The 8,195-nt window shown below is 45.3% G+C and overlaps 1 long non-coding RNA gene across 1 annotated transcript; it reads right to left on the bottom strand.

Moving 5' to 3' along the window:
- Window positions 1–2,017: 2,017 nt before the first annotated feature.
- LOC113888452 lies at window positions 2,018–6,998 on the bottom strand. Its single transcript, XR_003509978.1, has 3 exons — window positions 6,934–6,998; window positions 6,710–6,712; window positions 2,018–2,061 (listed from the first exon to the last, which is right to left on the bottom strand). It is a non-coding gene; the product is annotated as an uncharacterized LOC113888452 (long non-coding RNA).
- Between the last annotated feature and the right edge of the window lie 1,197 nt (window positions 6,999–8,195).

Here is an 8,195-nt window from a genome sequence, read left to right as displayed (position 1 = left end):
CACTCTCTGCTTATCTGAATTTTCCTTTAGAAACCTCAGGTAAATGGAATTGTGCAGTATTTGTCCTTCGTTGACTACCTTATTTCACTCTTACCAGTATCCTCGAGCTTCATTTCACAGTGCTGCGAATGACAAGGTATCCTTCATTATTAAATGCTGAAAGGCTTCCAGTGTATGTGTACACCCCATTTTCTTTTTTATTTATCTGCCCGTAGACACTGGGCGGTTTTCTTGGATTTTGTGTACAATATGGCAATGGATATGTGATTGTAGATATCTCCTGAACATTCTCATTTTATCTTCTTTGGACATAAACTCAAAAGAGTGATTCCTGGATCTTATGATCAGTCTTTTAATAATATTTTGAGGGACTTCCAAACTGTTCCATAATGGCTATGTCATTTTACATTCTTACCAACAGGTACAAAATTTCCAGTTTGCTACACTGTTGCCAAAATCTTTTACATTCTTTTTAAAATACACAACCTGAAAGGTGGTTTGACGTGGTTTCCATTTCACTAATACTTACTGATGTTGAGGACTATTCCTATGTATATTGATCACTTCTCTGTCTTCTATGAAAAAATATCTATTGAAGCCTTTACACATTTTTAAAAGTCAGTTATTTGCCTTTTGTTGTTTTGAAGCTGAGTTGTAGTAGTTGCTATATATTCTGGATATTGGCCCCTTATTCAGATGCAAAGTTTGCAGATACTTCCTCTCATTCCATCAGTAGCCTTTCTGTTGATTGTTGAAGAGACCATCTTTTCTTGATTTGTCATTTTAGAACCCTGGCAAAGATCATTTGGCCTCACATGTGTGAATTTATTCAAGATTCCCTCCTTATGATTCATTGGTGTCTCTGCCTATTTTGCTGCAGGTGGAACACAGTTTTGACTACTGTGGCATTCTTACCTGTTTTGAATTCAGGAAGCCTGAAGACCCCATTGTCATTCTTTGCTCTTAAGATTAGTTTTGTTCTTTGGGTTTCTCTTCGGTTGCATAAATTTCAGTATTTGGGGATTTTTTCTTTCCATTTCTATGAAAATGACATGAGACTTTGTGAGTGGTTTCAATATATATGTACATCACTTTTAGGAGTATAGGAAGGTCAACAACACTAAATATTCCAGTCAATGAATATAGTATGGTATTCTGATTACTTGTCTCGTCTTTCTTTCAAAAGCATTCTATGGTTTTCAGTGCACAAATCTTTCACTTCCTAAGGGGCCTTTTGTGTTGCCTTGCTTGGGACCTCTAGAGTCAAGGATGGGAAAGATGGGCTTTTGAAGACTGTGAATGTCCCTTCCCTCCCTTCTGTACCTACTCTCTAGTTACTTGTCAGACAGGAGCTCTGGGCCATGCCCTTCACCACTGCCTACAAGTGAGCCCCCTACAGGGAATTTGCTTTGAATCTGAGTGTTCATCTTACTATTTTAATGTTCACAAGCACTCTCCCAATCCCTGGCCTACGTTCAAGGGCCCCAGGTATACCTATATATGAATGATCTCATCAGGGCATCAAATTGTCTACAATAGAGAAAAACCTGAAGAGGCAATTAATTGCCTTTTCCTTGTCTTTGGAGCTATGAGAGCTGAACTTTCCAATGTAGTAGGCAGTAGTCAGATCTCCCTATCTATAATTAACATATTTCAAACAATAATTAACATATTTTTAAAAAATCACAAAAAACACACATTTGTTGATCAGAGTAGCCATATCTCCAGTGTGTCCATAACTGTTGGAATTTCAGCTTTGTAAGCTTGAATGTAAAAGCTATATTGGGCCTGTAGAAGTGTAAGGTTACAATGTAATTCTGTCAGCATCTCTCTCTCATATGACATTTTGCACTGGGATTGACATCTTGTTGAAAGGCTCTGACTCCACAAACACAGGGGAGGTCTGTGAACCTGGAAGACAGACCAGGGCGATGCTGTGTGAGCCAAGCTGAGGAGGAGAAATGGGTGGATCAACTTGTATAATAACTGTATTATTGCTCCTGGTTGTCTTTCTGCAGACTGCTTCCTGGAAAATATTAGCAACAGTGATGCAGAAGAGAACTCAGTAGGGAACAACTCTCAGGTGGGGTTAACAGGGAGAGGGTTCCAGGACCACTTGAGTTACACTTAACTCTTAGGAGATGAAGGAAGGCGAATATCAACTGAGGAAGTAGAAGGAAATATGCATAGACTTTTTATTTGTTCTTTTCATATTTTAATGATTTTATAGACCCATGTGATCATGTGCTATATCGTGCTGTGCTTCAAGACATCTCTTTTTGTTTGTCCATTTAAAAATCTCCTTTCCGACAAGACTACTCTTTCCTTGTCCTTTCACTGCTAAATGTGAAAGCTTGGCTTCTGGTCAATACCTGCAGGGTTTTATGTACAAGGAACTTTGGCTTTTTGTTTAAATTCTCCTATGATGGCCACATGCTATGGACACAAAATTCTCACGGTCACTTGACACTGGAGACCAAGTTCTGGCAGTGAGTGTCAGGTGGTGGGTGAGATGTGAACCCATCTCCCTCTGCATTTTCAGGACTTGTGGTTTCCCTTCATATTTGTCCTCACTGTTTGTTCCTTGTATGAAGGGTGCTCTCAGGGTTGGATGAGTCAAAGCTCATGTGCTCTGGTGTCCCTGCCTGGGCTGAGTCTCCTGCAGCTCATCTCAGCACCACACCTCCCCAAGGATGTTGTGTTGCGTGAGAGCAGTCCATGTGCAGCTGCCCCTAGAGACCAGCATGTCCACAGATTCTAGAGACTGTGAAGAGGCCGCTAGCTTTCTTTACACATTTGCTCTAGCAGTACTGCTGATCTGGTCTCCTGGGACTGACCAGACCTAGGTCAGAGACTCAGAGCAGCAGGACCTGGGGTGACTGCTCCCCTTAGAACCACTACTCCCTCCAGACCAAAGCTCCAGGTGGTTTTGATCACCATCTTTGCACACTCCTCAACTCACTTGTTTACCTTTTATTTTTTTGTTTGTTTTGCATTTGAGCTTTGGGATTTTCTGATATATTTTGAGTATGAGCTCCTAATGTGATATACGGTTTGCAATTTTTCTGTAGGTTAACTTTTCATCCTACTGATTGTTGAAGAGACTACCCTTTCCCTATTTTGTTGTCTTAGAACCTTCATAAATTTTATTTCACCTTGTATCCATGAGTTTACTTGTTTGTTTGCTTTTTATTCTGGTATTTAGGGCTATGCATCTATTTCTATGTCAGTATCATACAGCTTTGATTCCAGTAACTTTGTAATGTGTTTTGAAATCAAGAGATGAGAAACTTTGATCTTTGTTCTCAAGATCATTTTGTCTATTTGGAGTTCTTTGTGGTTCCATACATATTTTTGGAATTGTTTTTTCTATTTCTATGAAAATGACATTAATATTTTGATTGGTGTTGCAATGAATCTTTACTTAGGTTTAGGTACTGCAGAAATGTCAATAGTACTAAGTCTCCAGTCTATGAGCATGGAATGTCATGTCAATTCCTCATCCTTGAGTCACTCTCTCAGTGTGGTGTGTAGTGTTCAGTGTGCTGTTTGTGTCTCTCTGAAGGCCCTGTATCCCTCCTTCCCTGATCTCAGAGTCAGTGGTGGAGGGATGGGCTTGTGAGGAGACACAGTGTCTCTCCCTTCCTCCTCACCTCTTCTCTGATGATATTCAGCACAGGTGCCCTGGGCCCTGTATCCATACCTTTCCCCTCAAGAGGAATACCTGCTGGGAATTCCTCTAAGATTTGGGTGTTGACATTGCTGTTTCAGTGTCCCAAAGGCTCATGAGTACCTGGGATGTGTGCATGAGCCCAGGAAATGCCTACAAATGAATCATCAAATCAAGCCAGTCAGATGCTCTACAGAAACTGTTGGGGTACAATTCACAGGCCTGCAAGTCCTGTGCTTATCTAGACTTGAGACCAAAGAAAGATCCCAGAGTCGACAGAGATATCAAAGGTTTAATAGATGGGATGATTTCCATGTCTGAAGTAAAAGGATCCTGAAGAGACACCCACTGTGGATAGCAGGGGACAGGCAGAAGACAGCAGCTGCAGCATTCTTCACTCGGGGGGATTGGGAGTCTACCAGTTACAGTGGGAATGAACAGCAGGTTGGCTCCTTGGTTAAATTGGTTACCATGGAAACCAGTAGAGCATCACATCCCTCTCTTAGCCCCTCAGGCTAAATACTTTCATGGGGCTGAAGTCTTGTCTTTGTTAATCTATCAGCAAACAGCCATCTTGAAATGGCCAGAAATTGCAGAGGAAATAATCAGGAGAGGGAAAATAACAGAGGGTTGGTAACATCCTATATATAGCCTTGCATGCTCAGTCACTCAGTTTTGTCTGACCCTTTGAGATCCCATGGACCCATATCCCACCAGGCTCCTCTGTCCATGTATTCTCCAGGGAAGAATATTAAAGTGGTTCACCATATCCTCCTCCAAAGCCTCTTCCCAACCCAGGGATTCAAACCATGTCTCCTCTATTGGCAGGCGGATTCTTTACTACTGAGCCACCTGGGAAGCCCTACATCCTCCCTTGTAACAAAGTCCCCTGGCATTCCAAAAACTATTCTACCACAATTTATCAGAAGTGTTAGAACAAGTGGTACTGATCTCAAGATTCATTCAATCTTCCCTGGTGACTCAGACAGTAAAGATTTCACCTGCAATGCAGGAGACCTGGATTTGAAACTTGGGTCAGGAAGATCCCCTAAAGAAGGAAATGACCACCCATTCCAGTGTTCTTGCCTGGAGAAATCCATGACAGAGGGGCCTGGTGGGCTACAGTTCATAGGGTCACAAATTGTTGAACATGACTCAGTGACTAAGCACATGCACGTGTAAAAACGGATATAGTGGTTGTTGTGTGTTATAGTGTGGTAGCCACTAGCCAGATGTGACTGTTATAATTTGCTTAAAGGCATGTTTTACAGGTGTCAAAAACACTTGGAATTTCAGGTTGGTTAGCATGAAGGTGAGAAGTCTAATGGGCCTGTAGAAGTGAGAGGTTGGAATTCACTCTTTCACCGTCTCTATCTTTAGGTTTGCAACTGAAATCAGTGTCTTATTGAAGGTCTCTGATTGCACAGAGCACAGATGACTGCCATCTGCTATCCACTGTGAAGTGTCTTTCCAGAATCCTAGGAAAAAGTTCAGGGTGATGCTGTGAGAGCCAGCAGGGCCTCAACTGGAGTAGAAGTGGGTGGCTCGCTCATCTAATCACCTTGTTGCTCCTGGTTGTGTTCCTATGGAATGTGTTGTGGAGAGCATTTGGTGCAGTGATGAGGAAGGGGACACGGGCAGGAAACAATATTCAGTTGGGATCTGATGGGAGAGGCTTCCTGGAACTTTAGGGTTAAATACCCTGCTTGGAGCCTAAGGAAGGTGAGCATTAAATTAGGAAGAACGAACTCTGTGTACAATTCTGACTTACTATTTTCATATTTTCATGATATGATAGAGAAATCGTTTCCTGGACTTGCATTGTGCTCTGTTTATAAACACCTTTTGTTCCTTTACTCTTCAAAAATTATTTTGCCCATAAGAGCTGCTCTTTTCTGCTTTTCCACTAGTATGGAAGCCTGGTCTCTGGTCAGCACATCTCGGGTATTGTGCACTGAAGTCTGTTTTCTATTTCATGTTGAACTATGATGGCCATATCCTAGTGGGCACAAAACTCTCATTGCCACTTGACACTGGAAACCTGGTACTTGTAGCTCATGTGAGGTAGTGTGTGAGATGTGAACTCTCTCCTCCTGAGCTTTCAGGACTTGTGACTTCCCCTCATGTTTTCCTTCACTGTTAATTCCTCATGTAGAGGTCTCTCCCAGGGGTGGATGAGTCACAGCACACAGGTCCTAGTGTCCCTCTCTGGGCTCGGTCTCCTTGGGCTCAACTCAGCCTCCGCACCAGCCAAGGCTGATGTGCTTCCATGTGAGAAGTCCACGTCCAGCTGCTCCTAGAGACCCTCCATGGCTGCAGATTCTAGAGTCTGTGAAGGGGCCACGGGGCTTCTTCACACAGTTGCTTTCACAGCCCTGCTGACCTGCTCTCCTGGGATTGAGCAGTCCCAGGGCAGCAGGTCCTGGGGTCACTTCTGCTCTCATAACCCACTGCTGCATCCAGAGAGTCCTTCCCCTTCTTCCCAGTCCCAGGCCTGCCCCATCCTCTGTCCTTTCCTTACACCTTCCCAGGTTTCATCCCTCCAATTTTCCAAGTCTCAGTGCAAACCCAGAAGCTACCAGGTGTTTATAGAGGACCCTTGCCACAGCATTCTGGCTAAATGAAACTGGAAGCGTTTGCCTCTGTCCTCTCTAAGGGTTTGGGAAACTTGAGGTGTTGCTCTGAACATTAAGCATCTCCCAGATACCTCAGGTCACCCCAGTCAACGGGAGAATCTCTGTTGTGTGGAATTTTTGTCCTTCCCTCCCACAGGGGTCAAAACACTCTCAGATCCATGCCAAGTCCTCCCTGGGAGGGATGGATTGGTTAATTCAATAATGGGCTGATTGGAGATGTTGATCATACACCCATGGTCCTTCTTCCAATGTGCCCCTGTTGGAGAACTCTAGGGTTGGTGGAGGTTCAAGGAGGAAGGAAAGGACCAGGGACAAGAGGAGAGAAATGAGGAAAGAAGAGAGAGGAAATAGTGGGAGAAAGAGGCAAGCGAGGTCATGGGCAGAGAAGCATGGAGACAGTGACCGCCTGGAGGAGGAACAGGTTGTCACGGCCTCATTTGTGGTCACATGTAGACAATTTGAGGGTGGCAACAGGATGTTGGAGGTCAGAGACCCGCTTTTTCATTGCAGAGTTGAAACTCTGAGGTCCTTGAGGCAAGTACTCCAGGGGTCCCAAAGCCAGGCTGTGAGGAGCACCAGGGTCCCCTGGTCATATCCTGACTCTAAGTCTCCCATTTGCTTTCCCACAGCCTCTCCATATGACTGCTGCCCTCAGACACCAGACGAGTACATGGCAGATGATGAAGATTCAGAGACAATGAGCAAGAATACTGAGGTCATTTATTTCTTTTTCCATATCCTTCAAAAATTTTATCTTTCTCTGATCCATAGACTCTTCCTTGTAACCCTTCCCCATCTCCTCTTTCCAACTTTTTGTGATTAACCTTCTGGAGGACTTGGTGTCTTGTAGGCACTTAGGGTTCTGGAAGCTTATATAAAATCTATGAAATCTGTCTGCAGCCCTCTTCCCCCATTTTCTTAGCATTGCCCTGGCTCCTGACCTCACGTCTACACCCTTGAACCTGGCTTTGTCACCATGAGTGGCCTGAGCAGGAGTTGAGGCTGTAGTCAGCAGGTCTGGACGCACACAGCTGAAGGAGCCCCATGAAGTCTGCACTGCCCTGAGCTACTCCATATGATTGCTTTCCTGCTCTGGGACCTGCCTGATTGATCTCTTCCTTCCAGGTGTCAGACAAGTCTCTAATCAGCTCTTTGGAGAATGGCAAAAATGTCATCAGTGATGATGAAAAAGACCAGGAGGAAGTGTGAACGTGGGGCCCGAGTTGAAAAGGTGAGGCAGACGAGGGCATGTGTCTCCATCATGACCCCAGCTCACTTGGTGCTTCAGAAACATGAGCAAAAACCCTGGGGTCTGCTGCTGAGTGTGACCACAAAAGTGGAGACAAGAGGGTGGTAACAATCCGCACTGATGGGTGGAGGATGCCCTTAGCACGTCTCCCCAGGGCAGAGGTCCCGTCCACAGACATCCCCGAGGTTGCTGGGCTGGTTCCTCTGGCAGCTCTTACATTTGCAGGCAGGCTGGGGGCACTGTGGGGCCACCGTGTGCAGTCCAGGAGCTGCTGTTCCAGCGTGTTCTTTTTGAAGATCCCCACTGGGGGCTTCCTCATCTCCCTCTGCAGGACCCAGCTCTGCCCTCCAACCCCCTAAAGGCAGCAGGGGGAACACCTAGGTCATCACCAGCTGCAGAGAGAGGTTCGGGCGGCCCCACCCTCCCCAGTCCTGGGCTCCCGGGAACAGAGTGAAAGAGACACCGGCGCCCAGAGCTCGTGCAGTCAGGGAGTCACCTGGCAGCTCTGCCTCCCTGTGTGTGCTCCCTGGCCCTGAGAGTCCCAGCGAGCCTGGGGGTGTCTGAGTCTGGGGTCCCTCAGGATCTGGAACCCTGGGGTCCTGGGTCAGCTCAGGTACCTTTTCTCAACCTGAAGTTAGAG

The sequence above is a fragment of the Bos indicus x Bos taurus genome, unplaced genomic scaffold (genome assembly GCF_003369695.1).
Source record: "Bos indicus x Bos taurus breed Angus x Brahman F1 hybrid unplaced genomic scaffold, Bos_hybrid_MaternalHap_v2.0 SuperScaffold_100141, whole genome shotgun sequence".
Lineage (NCBI taxonomy): Eukaryota > Metazoa > Chordata > Mammalia > Artiodactyla > Bovidae > Bos > Bos indicus x Bos taurus.
This window is presented reverse-complemented; position numbering and strand designations above follow the sequence as displayed.